The sequence below is a fragment of the Melopsittacus undulatus genome, chromosome 5, assembly GCF_012275295.1.
Source record: "Melopsittacus undulatus isolate bMelUnd1 chromosome 5, bMelUnd1.mat.Z, whole genome shotgun sequence".
NCBI classification, from domain to species: domain Eukaryota; kingdom Metazoa; phylum Chordata; class Aves; order Psittaciformes; family Psittaculidae; genus Melopsittacus; species Melopsittacus undulatus.
In genome coordinates, this window is record NC_047531.1 from 78,165,043 (window position 1) to 78,184,026 (window position 18,984).

At 39.0% G+C, this 18,984-nt stretch overlaps 1 long non-coding RNA gene across 2 annotated transcripts in view; it reads right to left on the minus strand.

Annotated features, from left to right (window-relative positions):
- Positions 1-205: 205 nt before the first annotated feature.
- Positions 206-18,984, minus strand: part of LOC115946330 (uncharacterized) — a 97,049-nt gene continuing 78,270 nt past the window's right edge. For both annotated transcript variants that reach the window (XR_004549622.1, XR_004549623.1), the window contains 3 exons: positions 17,078-17,155; positions 4,626-4,834; positions 206-444 (listed from right to left, as the gene is read on the minus strand). This is a non-coding gene — a long non-coding RNA (uncharacterized lncRNA). The remainder of the gene's footprint in view (positions 445-4,625; positions 4,835-17,077; positions 17,156-18,984) is intronic.

Sequence of the window (18,984 nt, forward strand, 5' to 3'; positions counted from 1 at the left end):
AATGACCAACTAAATGTACCCTATGGTACTACAAAGACTTTGGTTCATATGACTAGTAAAATTGCTAGTATAGTATAATCTAACATCACACATATGCTAGAATTTGAGGGGGTTGTTATTCCCCATCAGCTGGTTTGATCATCCACAGCACTTCTCATTCGAGGCAGATCTAAAGAAGTGAAAATAACTGACATACCAGTCCACACTGTAATATAAATATTGCTTTAATAAATAAGTGAACTTTGAAAGCAAACACCCTAACTTAATCAGCTAACTTACTTTTTGTTAACAGCTAAAGAAATTGCTAAATGATACATACATAAGCCACAGATAAATTAAAGTGATGTTTCACTATAAAGCAGATCTCACCCCAAAGGTTGTAGGTCACATTTCAGGGTAACTGAAGTAATCTGCTACTGCTTTCAGCATAACTGATATGGGGACCTAAAAAGAGAGGAATAAGAGAAACCACATACGTATCAGTTTCATTTCACTGCATACTGAAACAGTTATAAGGTGAGTGAGAACATATGCAAAAACAGAGCAGAATCTCTATGCATTTTCTCTGGGAGAACCACGCACAGGACCAGTTTTCCCATTCAGTTGTTACTACCACAATTACACCATGGCTCATGGGGACCCCTGATTAGAAAGAGATAAGCAAGAGACAAAGTATAGTGAAGAAACAGAAAAGGTATTTTTTTAGATTTACTTAAATGCTAAGAGCATTGCAGAGACAGGGAGACAGAAGTATTGGCTACTTCACCTTCAATGAACAAACATACTTTAAAAAGGAGCAGATAAGGAAGGAGAAAGCAGGTGTCTGACCCAGTTAAATATCTGTGTTAATCTCAAAAGGCAATATTATACCATAAGCTTCAAAGATCACTTCAGTTGTGAACTAAGACCACATGTAGAAAGAGGTTACTGGTTGCTGTGAGCTGTACATGGTGCTTATTCATTGCACTAAACAAGAACAGTGCAACTCTGTCCATTCTGAGACTACTGTAATGGAGGAGATACCGTACAGCCCCGGATTTCACATCCTGTAACATCAATGCCTTTGTGGGCCAAAACCAATGTACATTAAAATATTCTTTGTGCACTACACAGAAGAACTAGCATGAGAGATTTCAACATCTCATTAGTGTAAATTGCTAAAAACTGGTAGTAGAAGCCACTTTGTAACCATTACCAAAGAAAGTAATTTGGAAAGCTCTGTAGCAGAAAGCATGATAATCTTCTCTGTGTACTTCAATGTTTTAAGTATCTAAATTTTCATAGTGCCAGGTTTTTTGCAAGGTCAATTATCTCTGAATAATCCTCTGAAAAACATCCTACCCTGTAACCCTGTTTTTTAGATAAAAACCCAACATCTTCTGCAAGGTCCTGCACCTCTGTTGGGGCAATCCCGAGCAGAACTACAGGCTGGGCAGGGGATGGACTGAGAGCAGCCCTGTGGAGAAGGACTTGGGAGTGTTGGCCGGTAAGAACATGAGTTGACTTCAGTGTGCACTTGCAGCCCAGAAAGCTAACTGTATACTGAGCTGCATCAAAAGGAGCGTGACCAGCAGGTCAAGGGAGGGGATCCTGCCCCTCTGCTCTGCTTCTGTGAGACTCCATCTGCAGTCCTGCATTCAGCTCTGGGGGCAACAACAGAAGAGGGATGTGGACCTGTTGGAGTGAGTCCAGAGGAAGCCACGAAGATGATCAGAGGACTGGAGCACCTCTGTTACAGAGACAGGCTGAGAGTTGGGCTTATTCAGCCTGAAGAAGAGAAGGTGCCAGGGACACTTTACAGCAGCTTCCAGTACCTAAAGGGGCCCTACAAGAAAACTGGAGAGGGACTTTTCACAAGGGCATGTGGTGACAGGACAAGGGGGAATGGATTTAAACTGGCAGAGGGGAGATTTAGATTAGACATTAGGAAGAAATTCTTCACTATGAGGGTGCTGAGGCACTGGCACAGGTTGCCCAGAGAAGCTGTGGCTGCCCAATCCCTTGCAGTGCTCAAGGCCAGGTTGGACAGGGCTTTGAGTAACCTGGTTTAGTGGAAGGTGTCCTTGCCTGTGGCAGGGGTTGGAACTGGATGAGCTTTAAGGTCCCTCCCAAACCAAACCATTTTGTGACTCTATGCTTCTTTATGCATTTGGTCAGAGATCTCAGTGTTTTTCCTAAGAGTCAAGAATTTGTACTGGAGCTTCAGCTAAAAGTCTATGCCGTCAGTGTGTCTTAGCAACGCAGGGTGGGTACCTGTGTATTGTACAGTCACCTCACAGAAAGTTCTTTCAGCATAAAATAAACCCTATGCTTATATAAATATATCAGTGTTACATAACATAATTGAAGGAAAGCTGTGTATTGTGTGATTTACTTCAAAGTGAGAGTTTTGTACAAGCATTTGCTTTATAGTGGAAGAATAAAAACAATGCAATATTTCAGTGTAGCAACTCTTTATGCTGAATGGTCCAGTGGAAACAGTCTCATGGACCTATCTGGCATTAAAAGGTTGCATTCACAGTAGTAAAAAGCCCAAACACCCCCACAGACCCAAACACCTCAAATAAGTGGAAATTTTGGATTACAAACCTACACTTACAGCTGACTCCAGTGACCCTAAGAGACAGAAGTGAAAATGCAGATCCGAACAATGGTGACGTTTTGGAAAGCCTAAATATGTTCTAGGGATTTACACTGCTTGGTTATCTTTAATATATCTTGACTTCACTTTCACTTTTAAGTACTCTGCTAGGTGGGATATTGGAAAGTGTTCACCATTGCTGAAAAACTTTTGAGCTCTTATTAACTATTTCAAAAGGATTCTCTGTTTTCTACAATGATAATGATGTTCAGGATCCTTTCTCCATGTGCAGTTCTGATGTAATGTTGCCTTAGTGTGCATTTTCCCACAGAAATAGGAGTCATTTGTCAATTCAGAAAGATATTGAGATAATTGTTTGTAAAGTACCATAACCTTTGTGTAATACTATTTAAGATCTGAATTATGGGCATTAGTAATACTCCTTAGCAGACAAAAATGGAAGAGAATATCCAACACCCAAAATTAATTAGTCTTCTGCTCTCACAAGCTGTTATAAACTTATTTTAATTTCCTAGATCACCAAACAAGGATGAACTTTAAATTACTTAATGGAAGAAAAATGCATGTTCATTTTCTTTGTATGAAGAAGACATGCATACAAAATAACTATCTGGCAAGACTTATGTTTCTAGTTTAATAACTGTTTAATATTAGGAAAAATATGACATTTCCATATTCCAACTTCCATTGCTCACCAAAAAATGTCTTGGAACTGATGTTAATAAATACCTCAGCAGTCACTTTTAGAAAGGCAGAGGGCCAAGTCTGCTATTTCTATGATGTAATAGGAAAGAGGACAGTTTTAAAGTAGGACTCATATAATTAAAAGCCTTACTAATTAAGCATTTTGCAATTTCAGAGCACCTTCCACCCAAAGCTTCAGGTTGGATGAAGCCTTGGGTGATATGGCTTAGTGTGAGGTGTCCCTGCCCATGGCAGGGGGGTTGGAACTAGATGATCTTAAGGTCCTTTCCAACCCTAACTATTCTATGATTCTATGATTCTATGACTGAAAACACAAAATCTCACTGGGGTCCCAGGAGGACAATAGGGTGTATGCCTTACTGGTGTATGCCCTAGGTAGTGGATGAGTACACCAGGGTAAAAAGATGGCTTGGCAGCTAGCAGCAAGTTAGGGATGTTCCCTAGCAAGACTGAGGGTCTGGGTACAGGTCAGACCAGAAGTTTCTAACACCTCTCCATAAAACAATTATCTTGTGGCTTCCAAAGTGATGTAAAGTAACCGTTCTGCTCTTAGAGACTATTCATTATTAAAAACGTCACAAACCTTTGCTGGCAAGAGTGACTTTGGGATACATGGCTGAGGATCTGCTATGGTGGACGTTGCAGCCATGGGAAGCTTTCTGACCGCAACAGGATCTGGATCAGGCAGGAAACTGAACTGCCACATCATTCTTTCAAGGCAGAGTTGTGACAGAGCAGTACCATGGCATGCAACTTTCCCAGAGACTTCAGAGAGGAATTATTTGGTGGAGGGAAGGATTCAGTTTCCTGGGATCCATGTATGACAAACTTCACACACAGTATTTAAAGTATATTTTTAACTAAGTATAACAAAAACAACACATGCTTTCACCCTTCAAGAAGTAGAAAGTATCCTACAAATACAGATTTTGTGACTCCTGTGAAGTACGACCTATATCGTGATCTTAAACATTACTTAAATACAGCTGCTTCTAAAATGGCAAGAGACAGCTCTTTCACCAGTTGTGAAACTTTACTGTAACTCAATAATACAGGGCACATTCTGGCAGAATCTTTAGGCAGGCACAATGGGAAATACTCACAGGACTGAGCCTCCACAGCCTCCTCCTACATTCGATGGAGATGCACAGGTTTTTCTAGAATTCAGTTCAGTTAGGGCCCTGTTCAGACAGCTTTCTATACATGTGTCTGTCCTTCTCAGTTGGCTGCAGAAGAACATTAGCCTGTGTACACTAACTTTTTAATATCTGTTAACTAGGCGTTACTATACCCATGCATAATCTTTCCATCTACTTACTTCCCAGTCGTGTTCTGTTCACCCCAATGTGCTTTCTGTCCAGGTCTAAGGTGACTGCGAGGTGTGACATGGATGGCTGCAAGAGCAGCAGCAGCAGCACAAGGGACCCCTGCAGGGCTGTGTTCCTGAGCTCTCCAGGGCAAAAATGGCGATTACCAGATCCTAATGCTCAGAAATCAGGTGAGGCCAGTGTCCAGGGGAGATGAAACCTGTGTGGAAATAGCAAATCCACTAATGGTGAGGTATGTCTTAGGAAACACAAATCATAGAATCACAGAATGGTTAGGGTTGAAAAGGCCCTTAAGATCATCTAGTTCTAACTCCCCTGCCATGGGGAGTACCCTTGCTATCTTGCCATACGTAAAAGCAAAAACGCAAGGGATGGAATATCTGGGAGATGGGTGTCTGCAGTAAGAGCAGATTAAGCTATGTCAAATTAGGGATTGTTTCTTGTTAAGGAAACAGCTAAGAAAATGTCAGTTTTATCTCCTTGTCAGAGATAGCAAGAATGAAAGAGGCATAGAACATCTTATAGTAAGCATTCCCTAAACATTCATAATTTATCTCCATGCTCTAACACAGATTGTATTCATGCAGATGACACAAAAATGAAATATTAATGATACCACATCCTCCCTTCACCCTCCCTCCCCCACAAATATTCACAAATTTTAGGATGTTGAATATTGGACCTTATTTTTGGAAGAGCTGAAGTCACATAACCCAGCTAATATCACCTGGATTGCTTAACATCTCTGAACACAAAATAGAACATTGAAGTCAAGCACCCTTATCTCTGATTTCATATGTGATGTCCATTCCTTAAAAAATGTGCATTTCCAACCTCCCCTTGAGCCCCATGAAAATAAAAACTGGGCACAATGGCAGATGTAGAGAACAGTCAGAATCACAGTCTGCTGGTCTCTCCAACTCAGCCATCCCACAAGCAATTATTTGAGTAATGTTTGTAAGCATTTTTGGATGGAAAAACCATTTACTACATAAAGAATCTTAAGTAAAACATGTGACTTTTAAGTCAAGCAGATTGTCATTTTTCATACATGCAATTCATACAGTATCACACCTAACCTACGTGATACCACTGTCAGGAAGTGTTATTTATTTCAGTTCCTTATGTACGCTAGGAAAATAACATTAAGCAGACTCACAAGATGATCATGAAAACAATATTCATCTGACATCCTCCTTACTATTCCCAGTCTCAAACCACAAATTCCCTTTTGGGAAAACTGAGTTTTCAATCTGAAATGGATCTAAATCCTTGGAAACTGTTTTTCTTTTTAAAAGACATGCAATAGACCAGTATGTGCAAGTCCTAACTTAATTAAGCACCAAGAGGGAATGCCTGTCAGGATACGTTCTAAGCCTCAACCAGAAACTGAAATCCGTTTTGCAGAAATGCAGCTGTGCCAATAATTCTAGTTGGTAAAAAAACATCTTCTGCCCTTTGCCCCATAAAGCTTTCATTTTAAATTTTAGACTTGAGTGAGATGAAGCAGCTGACAAGTAGGACTGAGGAAATTAGTAGTCTGGGAACCAGGATTAGACCAAAATTGTGAATAATCCAGCATTACAAGGATTTAGCCTAAAATTCTGCATTTACATCAGTGCACACTTACATTTGCCAGCACCAAAACCAGGATAAAGTTACTTGAGTGCTAATGAACAATAAGCTTTGTATTACAGCAGACAAGCAAAATCCATCCTTTACAAACTATTCCGTTTGTCATGATCACTTTATACCATAGCATTTGAAATCATGGATAGCATTATATGAAAAGCTGGCATGAAATCACCAATCTATGTGGTACGTTTGTTTTAAAATACTGTTAAAAGCTTAAAATTCATTTCCATTTCAGAACAATGTTCAGAGGTCTGGACTGCATTTTGGCTCAAGCCACTGGGCTTGGTTCAACCTGACAGTCAAGAAGCAGAAGCCTGGGAGTTCACATACATTAACACAGAGAAAGTATTTGTAGAGGCCTAGCAAACCAAAAATCTCAAGCAGGCTGTTTATTTCTGGTTACTTTTTCAGGCTATAGAGCTGATCAAAGAAGCCCTTTTGTAAGAGCAAGTATTTTCATTGACCCTGTTAGACATTTTATGTCCCTGGCTATGGCACACCAGGTGACAGTGAGGCTTCCTCCAGCCAAAGGACAGCCTGCAGTGCCTGCCTCTTGAAGGTGCAGTGGCTCTCTGATTTACATCCTGCCCTGTGTCCTCTTCCTCTGCTGTCCCTCTGGAGCCTGAGCTGGGCCCTTCCTCTTGCATGCCTCTAACTTCCAGGGACCTCCAGGAATTTGCTGCTAACAACACTGCTGATTACTGAGATCCCCTTTTCCTTTCAGTTACTGTTTCTCTTTGGTTACCAGCAGATGATCTCTGTGCACAGTAACAGCTTTGTTACTACCCTTTGATACTGTCTCAAGTTGTGTTATGATTAAAAAAATATACACATGTGCTTTTGCCACAATTGCTTTGCCTCTGCTCTGATCAGTTATTTTCCATTCAGGGTACTCCATGCTGCAGGTGGCAACAAAGACACCAAAAACAAGGCTTACACACACACTTGCTGCATGAGTTTATGAGACTACCAGCCTTATCAGCCATCCAATGCAGAGCCCAGTCTAAGTTCCAGATCAAGCTTAAACACAAGCCTTAAAAAAGCAAAGGGGGGGGGGGGGGGCACTGAAAATGGTAATTATCACTGCAAGGGCAGAATTTGACCCTAAGGGGTTTGAAGACTTTCATGAGTGCCTGGGGTACTGGGCCAGTGACACCAGTATGGAACTGGCGGAGGAAGTGCTCCTCATGAATTCCAGATGAGGAGCTCGAGTGGGCAGACACACATCACTACTTGTTTTGGTTCCCTTTAGACAGCCTGATGTTTTCTCAGGTGACCAGGGCTCTCCATAGAATTACAGTAGTGTAAGTCTTTTTACCTGAGACTAAAGCTTTCACTGGTTAAACATTCATTAACGGTCTTAAAGTAGGCTTCAGGTGGTAGAAAGTGAGCAGATCTTTGCCAGAGCTTAGATACTTTGTGTCCATTATTCATGATGCTGTTGCTACAGGCCCTAATTTTACATAAATGAAAGTCACAAGAGAACTGTTAGGATGAGCAGCTAGGAAAAGCACAGGAAAAGAGTGCCTCGTCAGTCGGTATTAAGTATTAAAGACACAGTTTAGTATTACATTTTCTGATTTTGAAAGCCTCTTGGGAGCAGAAATATATAACACATTTTCTCTGAAGAGTGACAAGCTGAAACCTAAAATCTTGAAAATGGTCTTTAAAATCAATTTTTTCATGTCCTCTGCACAATTCCATTCCAATTCCCCACATATGAAAAATACATAACCTCTTATCTCCAAATTCATATGCCTTATAGTTCCTTTTCCTTTTAGCTCCTTTTTAAAAACTACTAAAATCTTATCTTAGCTATCATATAAGCTATTGTTCCATGCCTGCTGTGGGATGCTGGAAGATTTCAGCTTTTACAAATTGTCTGGCAAGTAGCATATTATACCTTCTCTGATGATAGTAACATGCACACTAATAGTACCAACCCAGCCATACAGCAAGCAGATTTGGCGCAACTGAAATAGGTAATTCCCCTTACCTTATCAACATAAAAAATAGAGCCATATAAAAGTACTTACTTTTCTATCTCACAGCATTTATAGCAAACATATATACATAGCAAACACATATTTATAGCAAACACATATTTATAGCAAACATACTGGACAGTATTTCAACATTTTCCTGTAGGAGAAATGACTTTAAAATTAAGCTTCAGGCACAGAATCCATGATGTGTAAATTAATATACACTTCACAAGATATATCATAGTTGTGAAGTAGGTCATGCATTTAAGGCATTTCTAGACTGTTTCTGGACGTAAATATTCTGAAAACATTCTTGTGTGTATAGAATAATATTTTACTTTTTTTTTTAATCAGATTTCACTTTCTAAGGACAGTAAAGGAATGCCCATTTCTAAGAGTCCTCATAGGTTAATAAGTACTCCTTTGTAACCTTTTCTAACTTTATGTAGCATATACCTAAGGGAACTGCATGTTTGAAGCACACCACAAAAAAGTCGACACAGTAGGAAAAGCTGATGTGTGAAGATCACACCGCAGACACAGGGATTCTGACTAAATGATATAATGAAATTTCCAAATGTTTACTACCTTGTATTATTTAGGGGCTCTTGTAATTTCCTCAGGAGTGGTGTTGGGTATTTGTTCACCTGGCTATATGCAAGTTACTCCATGAGCAAAGTTAGCAGGGGAAAGTAAAAAGGGAAGAGAGTCTGTGTGTTTGTAATGTGAATTGAGTTTCCAGGCCAGAATGTCTGTCAAGAGAATCTAACAAACCCAAGGAAATTAAAATCAGCACTATTATCAATTTATCCACTAGGTGTCACAAAATAATCACACAACCAGATGAAAAGCAATTATACCTAAAATGTGTCAGTGTACTACATCAATGAAGTGCTGCTTTGAACCAAAATCTGTTATAAGAGCAGATGCAGGAAAATGTCATGAATCTCATGAATATACATACTGTCAGGAGTGTATGGGAACCTGAGCCATGATGCACAAAAGCTGTTGCTAACCATGGTGTATGTCATGTAACGGATTCACATACAAGCATATAAATGTTCCATTAAAAGAAATATCTTCCCAAATCCTAAAAGCAGTATTACCAATTCGCAGAATCACAAGTCTTATGCTTCTTGCTTTTTAATGCTCCAGCTACTGAACTAATGCATTACGTTAGATTCTCTACAAATACATGAAAATCCCTCACAACTACAGGGAAAATGCTGAAAAGAAAACAATTTCTGAAGGCTAAAATGTATGATGAAAAGAAGCAAGAAAAATATTATTAATATTATTATAAAATCACAGCAAATGCCAAACAGTGGCGTCTGCAATAGGATGCTGACAGACACTTCTTACTATCAAGCCTGCTGTTACAAAAGGACATATTATGAAGGTTAGGGTGGAAAACTACAGAATTATTCCATAGCCATTATTAACGAGAAATTAACCTCTACATTGGAGGTATTTTTGATCTTAAATATTCCTGGACCATTCTAAATTCATAATCACATGTACACCTTCACTCATCCAAAACACTGGCCGTAATAAAGGATCAAGACTGGGCTGCTGAAACAGGCACTTTGGTTTCCAGAATGGTTTTTTAGTAACAGTAACTTTTCCACAGGGTTGCATAAACATTCTACAAGGCTGGTTAGATAAGAGGAAGAAACAGATGCTGGACATATTTTATCCTACAAACATAACAGTAACAAGTCTGTATACACTCTGCTGACAAGTGCCATTTCGTAAAGCCAGCCTAAGCAATGCTAAAAACCCTTCCCCATTTTCAGAAATGCAGGTAAGGAACATATGCCTTAATACCGCACGGTATGTTTATACTGCATTTTCTATGTTTTATCACCATTGTAAAAGGCAAGAATTTTCAGGGTATAATTAAGCTCTTTTTTTACATTGTCCTTTTTTTTCTAAGATGTTTTTCTAAATGTCAGAGCTGGCCAACAGTTTCCAAAGCTTTGAAATAAATACTTTCTAACCTGGGGATCATAGGAAGGAGCTTTTGTTCCCTGCAGTTTTCCCTCCTTTTATGAACAACTCAGTTCAATACTTGTGATTATAGGAACACAAGTACAAAGCTGAGAAACAGTTTTTTTGCTTCCAATACTAGGGTAACTTTACCTGTATATAATAAAGGAGTCTGGTGGTTGTAAAATATACTTTCAGAAAGAGTGAAAACTATTCTCTGAAGTTCTCCCCACATCAAAACAATTATCTGACTTTACAGAACCCTCCCATGATCTCCATTTAAGCTGACAGAATTCAGAGCATCACGAAGCCAATGAGAATTTTGTTATCTGACTTCAGTGAAGCTGTGATTTCACTTCAGGCAGAACCATACAGAAGAAATACTGAGGTAACTGTTCGTTACATAAACTCCTGACTTGATGCCAGAAGGTGAATTGATCAGATGGACAGTATTATTGATTCCATTCTGATTTTTAACAGGTTGTTCCTTTTCACTACAATCTTTCAGTGGTCCAAATCTGCAATATTGTTCTTGTTTTAGCTCTTGTTATGAAAGCATTAAAGAACTACAGAATAATTCAGGCTGTAAGGGACCTCTGGAAGCATCTGGCCCAACCTCTTGCTCAAACCAGGTCTTATTACATCAGGTTGCTCAGGCACGTATCCAGCTGAATCTTGAACACCTCCAAGGATGGAGAATCCACTGTCTCTCTGTGCACCCGTCCCAGTGTTTGACCATTCTTTGGTAAAAATATTTGCCTTGTATCTGACTGGAATTTCTCATGTTCCAGCCTGTAGCTCTTGTCCTTCGTTCTACTGCTGTGTGCTTCTGAGAAGAGCTGGGCTCCATCTTCTCCTTAGCCTGCGATCAGATAGTTGCAGACAGCAATAAAGTCTCCCCTTTGCCTTTCTCTTTCCAGCCTGGACAGACCCAGCTCTCTCAGCTTCTTGTTTACCACATGCTCCAGCCCTGACTAGACTGATGACTGCCATGGGCTCATGCAAGTATGGTGGTATCTTTCTTGAACCAGGGTGCCCAAAACTGGACATAATACTCTAAAACCAGTCTCACAAGTGATACATTGAGGAGCGTCACGTCTCTAGAGCTGCTGGATGTAGTTTTGCTACCACAGTGGATGCAGTTGGCTCTTTGTCCAAAGGGCACAATCAACTTGTGCATCAGGACTCCTAGATCTTAGATCCTACAGAGCTGCTTCCCAGACAGTTGGTCCCCAGCGTGCTTCATTACAATCTCACTGATGGCAGTATACACATACATGCACTATTTCTTAAATCATCAATATTAAAACTTTCCTTTTTTGTTTTAATTTGTATTTGAAAGCTTATCTAACCTAGGCCTCATTCAGCCTTTAAGTTCTATGAGTAAAACAGCTTAAGAATGTGAATGTACAGCAAATGTGCTTCCCATTAACTCTTAATGCCATAAATCCAAAATCCTTGATACTGCTGTTATAGCAGAGCTTCCACTCATATCTTAAAGAAGCTTTAGGCATGATAGTAAGTCTCAAGAGCAGCACACAAGACACTTTTGCATAGGACAGGCTTTTAAATGTATGTGGTTAAGAGGTCCTGACCTTGTGCATCAATTTCACTTAAAATGGAGTAATTTTAAACTACATTAAGAACTATAATCATATTCTACTATCATTTACTTCTTCATATCCTCTGCCACTAGAAATAAGCTTGAAGAAAGACATCCAGCCCCAAGTGCACTATTCTGGGAAGGTTTTGATTTAGATGAGAATGTTAATGCTTGTAACTACATGACCTTATTTTTAAGTTTAATTCAATATGAATAACTGGTTCAACTTGGTTTCTGCTCATTAGTGAGCACTTGGAAGAAACTGGTTAATCATTGTTTGCCATCCGAGTTGGAGAACCAACACTGTACAGAACCTTTTCTGTAGCAAATGTAAAACCACAATTCACAAAGAGCACTAAAGGAAAATCCTGTTTTCAGCTATGGGTTTTTTTTCCAGTGCACATAAAATGGTAAATATTTTGTGGTTAACCCCCTCTCACAGTTTAACAACACTTTTCTCTGGACAGTGGCCTCTGTGGTACATACCACAACATTTAGCAGTCCCTATAAAGATACAGCAGTAGTGCTGTGGAGAAGCATTAGTGGTCTAGAGCCAACCTATCAAACCACAAGGTCACCTTTCAGAAGGAGGTCAGAAGGCTGCAGGCCACATGCAAGATGCCACCTGTGGACTTTGTTGTAATTTACTTCAACAAACACAAATGTAGAGAAATATTAGCAGCATTATTAGTTTCAGATCCCCTCTCCCCCCTCCTTCCCCTGCCCCCCTCTCCACTTCTTTCTTCATGTATGATCAGTAAACTGCTCCTATGCATTCCCATTGGACTTCCTGGCCAAAAATGAAGGCAGCCCCTTTTAGATATTTGCAGTTCTCTCAGGGAGGCTCTGAATTTCCTAAACCTCTCCAGGCTTTTTTATTAAAATCAACTCTTCAGTTCTTCTATACATACAGGCCAGGAGTTAAAATGCTGTATTGAGTCAAAGAAAAGCATTTGCCTCTTCAAAGAAAAAGAGAAAATGAAAGGATAAAACTGGTTGGGTATCCATCCTACTTTCTGCTTATCTTCCCCATCTGGCAACACTGACAAGAGCTGTGTCATAATTAGAAAGGGAAGGAAGTTTTCATTTTTAGATTACTTTTAGAATCCAGAATCAAAAACATGGGTTTTCTTCCAAATGAAGAAATATATATGTGAATGATGTAAAAACATTCCACTTAAAAATAGAAAGATTGCTGAGAAAAGGCCCTTTATAAATGGAGGTTTTATTAAAATACACACTGCTAACAAGTGGCAAAACTATCAGAAGAAATGCTGAGCATTAGAAAATCAATACTGCTAGGCTGCCTCTCCTACCAAAGATCTAGCACTGAGGACCATAATTCAGGTTATTAAAGTCTTTTTTCAAGATTGATTAAAGTTCATTTTAGTAACATCAGCAGGGACCCCTGGCTCCAATGATCTTAATATTGAGAATGCTAAAGTCTGAAGTTTTCCAGTAGAAAAAAAATGTGTTCATCTAGGCCTTCTTGCAAATGCAAAACTCACAGTTTTTGCACAGATACGTAATCATTAGAAAGGCCTGTCAGTGAATGGTATTTTTCCTCTAAAAAATCATAAAAAGAACACTAAGAAATGGTCCCTCTGACTTCTTTTTGCTCACTCCATAAACTTTAATCATCCTCCCTTTCTTTGTACATCTCCTGGGACATATAAAAACTGTGAAGATCTACTCTTGCAGATTTCAGAGCCCTGCCAGTGGTTTGTAATTTGAGATAACTGGTACCAACAGAGGTCTTAAAAGGAGATCATCCAGTAAGCCTTTGGAGACTTCAGGGTTCAGGACCCAGTATTTTCTAATGTGCACTATAGGTCTTCCTGAGAGTACTGCTGGGAGTCTCCCTCTATTACAGCTTGCAGCAAGAGAAAGAGAGATTTAATGAGAATACTTCACAGAAGAGCTGTATTGTCTTCCAAAAACTCAGCAAAAGAAGTCTTTGGAACAAAAAAGAGCATAAGGAGGGAGGGAAGAAGGTCCTTTGGGTGTGCAGAAATTTGAGAGAGCAGGATTCATTTCACAACTGTATCACAAATTTCCTTCATGATCTTGGCCAAATACTTGTGTTGGGTTTTCAGAAAAATAAAATCAGTTCTCCTGGCCTCTTTAGATGAAATAACCAGCCAGACTTCCAAAGGCAAACTGCAACCTTGTTGTTGGTCTCCCTGAAAATGTTACAAAATGAGCTGACCCATGCTGAATGCTTTTAAATATCTGTCCTCAACCTTTGAGGCTATACATCCTAAAGTATTCACAACTGTGCTTCACTTCCACAACTGTAAAGTATTATGTTCCTGACTCTATGAGCTGAGGAGAATGATTTGTAATGTCCATGAACCAGCCTTGGCAACGTTCAGCTCATGTAAGTATGTAGACTGATATAGGGTATCTGTTTCCTGGGCACCCGTCTCCTGCTTCCGATTTTGAGAAGAAAGGAAGTGAGATTCTACAAAGCCCAAACTCATGATCACGAGATGCCACAGATGCCAGAGTAGGTTGCTCTAAGCTCTGTGGGAAGCTTAGCTTTCAGGGCAGTCATGGGAATGAGTAGGGAACTTTTCACTCCTTTCTTTAACTGAGACAAAGCTCCCCTCTAATGTTTGTCTGTGTTGAATTCAACTATTTGCTATGCAGGTATACAGCATCTCATTATAAAGCAGACATATTTAGATGAAGAACTGACTTCCATTCCTAAACCTGGCAAAGTTTTAACAGCAACAGAATACTTAACCCAACAATTCGGATCCCAGTTCAGATCACCTTAATATATCTTCAGACTCCAAAAGGTGTCTTCAAATACTCTGCATCTACCATAAGGATCTCCAGCTTGATTAAAATTTAACTAAAACATTTGGATACATTAGGATTAATATACCTGTGCTCAAGACAAGACTCCTGCCACCCAGATCACCCTTGGAGCATTCCTTCAGAAGGAACACAGTGTTTCTTGAATTTATTTTTGCAGAACAATGTGGAAACACTTTAATTCACTGCTCATTAGGGCAAGACTGGCACAGGTAATGACCTGAAACAGCTGCAAAAATCCTCTCTTCCATCCCTCAGCTGGGTCCAGCAGAAGCTGCAAGTCAGAGGCCTTGCCAGCAGGAACTTCAATTGACTCCGTGTTCTGCAGCCATTTTTCTAAGAAATTATGATTTTTGGTGAAATTGATTTAAAAGATCCATCAGGAGGATGTATCTATAGTTTTCTGCAGACATGTAAGAGTAGATGGAAGGCAAATTATTAATGGTAGAGTATCATCACCTTTAAACTGGGCAGGAATCAGGCACAACACAAGGCCTGGAAAAATATTTTCACACAGCTATATAGGGCTGTATTCTTGTAAACACAACCCAAGAGAGAGATAAGGAGCCTGTGCACTGACATGAACATCTCTGGTGGAGGATCATGTATTTTTTATACACATTTTCCATAAAAATCAACAGCCTTTCTCTAGCATTCAACTCATTATCCACACTCCCCACATCACCACATCAACATTTTATTTGAAGTATCAGTGATAGCATCCCATCAAAATTTAATAGCCACTTTCTATAATTGAAGCGTATTAACTCTTGGTTTCACCTATGCTAAGGTTTAGCCTTCCCCTTCTTTTAAAATTCTAATGATATTAAAAATAAAATACCTTCCTAAAGTGTGACTCAGAAATGCATAACATTGCTTTCTTCAACTCATGGTAAAGGAAACAGAAGCAAAGGCAAAAGAATTCTGTGTTCCAGTTTATAGATTTATACTGAATCTTGTGTGTCAAATGAACAGGGCTTTTAAGGAAAATGTCAACAACTGTAACAGTTACATAAGATACAGTTAGAAAAATATTTTGCAAGGTAAAATGACAGTTTCTGTCACTAGAGAAAATGATTTATACTTGAGTTTTAGAATGCAAGCAGCCAACATGTGACCTGACATTTACTAAAGAAAATCAAAGAGATGTTCAGCAAGATTACAAAAGGAAAATCGTCCTACACCAGCAGTTCCGCTCTGTACTACAGAAAGATCTGCGTAGTCTTCCTGTCAACAATATGCAAAAAAATAGAGAGAGGTCACAATAACAACTCTCCCTTTTGGCATTTTGTGCCTTTGCTCGGTTTATAAAGGCCATCTGGTGCTATTTATGCCGGCCTTTTTGCACTGTCTCATGTTCTTCTTTATGGACCAGCTTGATCCACATTAACTGCATGCTTTAAGTTACTCTGCAAGAGAATTTGATGGTTAAAACAGTGTATAAAGAATGCATAGCTCTTGATGTACACATTCCAAACATGACGGAACATAGCAAAAAGGACACCAAATGCAGGGATGTCCAAATAGGAAGGATGGCAGGTCGGGTGAGCTGGCTTTCATTGCTGGCTCTATTATATGCTACCTATATGACTTGAAACGATTACACGAGCCCTTTGGGGCTCAGTTTTATCACTTGTTAAACAGAGATCATAATTCCCTATTTCACATTCATTAATGGGTTCAATTCAATGTTAGGCAGATGGTCAATACAGATTTTATGCATCACTGAAGTAACATTTAACCTCATAACTCAAGTGGCATATAGCTTGTGCCAGTCTCTTAGCAGTCACTGTATAAATATTATACATCCACATTACTGAAAATATTTTAGAGGCATAAGTTATTAGTAGTGCTGATTTTGCTTTCCTCAAGTTACATATCTACAGGATGACAAATGTAAAAGAACATATTCTTTAACTGCAGTGCAAAACGGGTCCTAGCACATCTTCTTGTAATGGTTATAAATGACAAAGAGAGAAAATGGTACAACTCCTGCCCTGAGTGTACCGTGATTTAAATGAATCCATGGAATGATCATTTTAAAGTCTCAAGAATGACCATTGACAGTATCTGGAGGGATTTCAGCTTGCTGTTGAGAGAAGGGTTGTTTTTATTGGCCTTTGCCAAAAAAACCCTTAATTCATGAATGTGACTGCCATTTACTTGTAGAAATACAACTCCAATTCAGCATAGTAATGAGTTTAAAGATGTATCTTAAAGATATTTATAAAGACATAAATACTTACTTTGCTTACTCTGGCAATCAAACAGAAGAAAAAAGCTCTTTTCAAAACATCTTTTTCAAGGTTCCTGAGGACTATTTTTAAACTTTATTGCCAGAAGTAATCTACCATGAAGACCTAAGCACCAGCAAGAAATGAATCTCCAGTGTGATTGCTATGCATACCTTGTCATTTCCTCTGCATAGATGACCACTCTTCACTTATTTCATCTTCCAGCTTGATTCCCCACTATGTCATTCTTTCTGTTTCAAAAAATAAAGGAGAAAAAATAATAAAATATATATGTTATCATTATGAGGCAGAAAAAGTGAGAAACAGACACACAGATATTAATATTAAATGCAGGCCTTCCAAATTCTTTTCTGCAGGTGAGGAATGCGCTTCAATAGAAGGCCAGTGTCCCACTTCAAGCTTACTTTGAAAGCCTTAATCGAGGGTAAATGGGGCATGAATGGCACTTTGTAGAGGGATGACTTTACCCTCAGGGAAGCACTATGACTTCAGATTTTGGAGACTACTCAATTTAGCTGCCACAGACCTTGAAAGCTTTGAGTTGAAAAGGTCTCCTCTACTTTCACAGCCAAGCAATTTTAAAGAAAAGTTACCAGATAAAAATATTTCAACCTTTACTCCTGCATATCAGCCTTGTTTTCAGTCCTTTAAAACTGCTATAAAAATTGGCAGCAGAAAGATTAGCTGTGCTCAGACTAATCAACAAAGCATGGATATCAATATATTAGGTATCAATCATTCATAAAATGTAGTATTCAGCCATTTAGTCTCAGTAACCAGTGATACTCACTTTTCCTGGTAATGTGTGTGTTAGTAATACCTGTGCATGCCCTTTGTGATCACAGTGAAATACAGCAACCACTAATTACATATAAAAGTATTTATAATCTGGTGAAATAACTTCTGTTTTCTTGTATTGTGATAGTCATAGAACTATGAGGAATGTGAAGCAACACCTGATAAATTGTTCTGGGTCATCTCACAGAAGTGATGCTATGACTGTTCTCTGCCTATTCAGCACACTGAATACTAAATCTATTCACGTCTTAATGCTTCTAGTTTTCTACAGCTAATTCTGACGATGGTTTTTGAAGAAAGGCTACTTTTCTCCATAATGACCTCAAAACTTGCATGTATTCAACACCCCATCAAATATCTGTGGAATATTGCTTTCCTCCAAAAAAAGACACCTCCCTTTTGGCATTTCCCCATTCATACCAATGCCTATTCACTTCTTATTCCTATCCTCTCTTTCTATGACGCTGTGAAGATATCAATTATGTTAATGTTATGGCTTTTATAAGCCCCAGCTGTCTTTTTTAAGTTATGTCCCAGACTGATTTTCTATTTTTTCCCCACCTATTTCAGTCTTGCTCTGTCACTCCACAGCATACCTTTATGCTTTTCCCACATTTTTCTTTTGGTAAGATTTTCCCTCTCTTTTGTTGCTGCTTCCATAATTCACCCAAGTACTAGAATAGACTGGCTTATTTTTCTCAAAGCCACCATCTCACTACTGCTTTATTTTGCCTTAGTGATCAGAGACCAGTTCCTCTTCTGCTCCTTTGGTGACAAAATACTTTGCTCACAACTCAGCTTACTCTGAATGTGCTGGTACATCTGTGTACCATTCTGAACAGCTGAAATAATTTATTTTAAAGTGTCACTCAGTTTATTAATAAAGAAGAAAAATGCATGTGTATATTTTTCCTTAAAATAGAATATAGGTATTGTACACAAAAATAATGTTCAGCTTCGTTCAGACATGTGGCCAATGGGAACCCACAGGCAGAAAAAAGTGCAGAAACTGTTCAAACATGACTAACTTAAAGCTGTATAAAGAATATATGTTGATAGAGTGCTACACTGAGACTTTATAGACATGGTTTTCAGACTATTCCATTACTACAGTAGACTACAACCCTGCAGGTGTTTAGATGTGAAAAACTTCACTCAGTCATGTCAGTGTTTTTATGACTGGATCTTAAATTCCTCCTCCAGAGAGTTAAGAAAGCTCTCACTTTTAGATTTAGCACAGAAGAGCAGCAGTTGCCCAGAT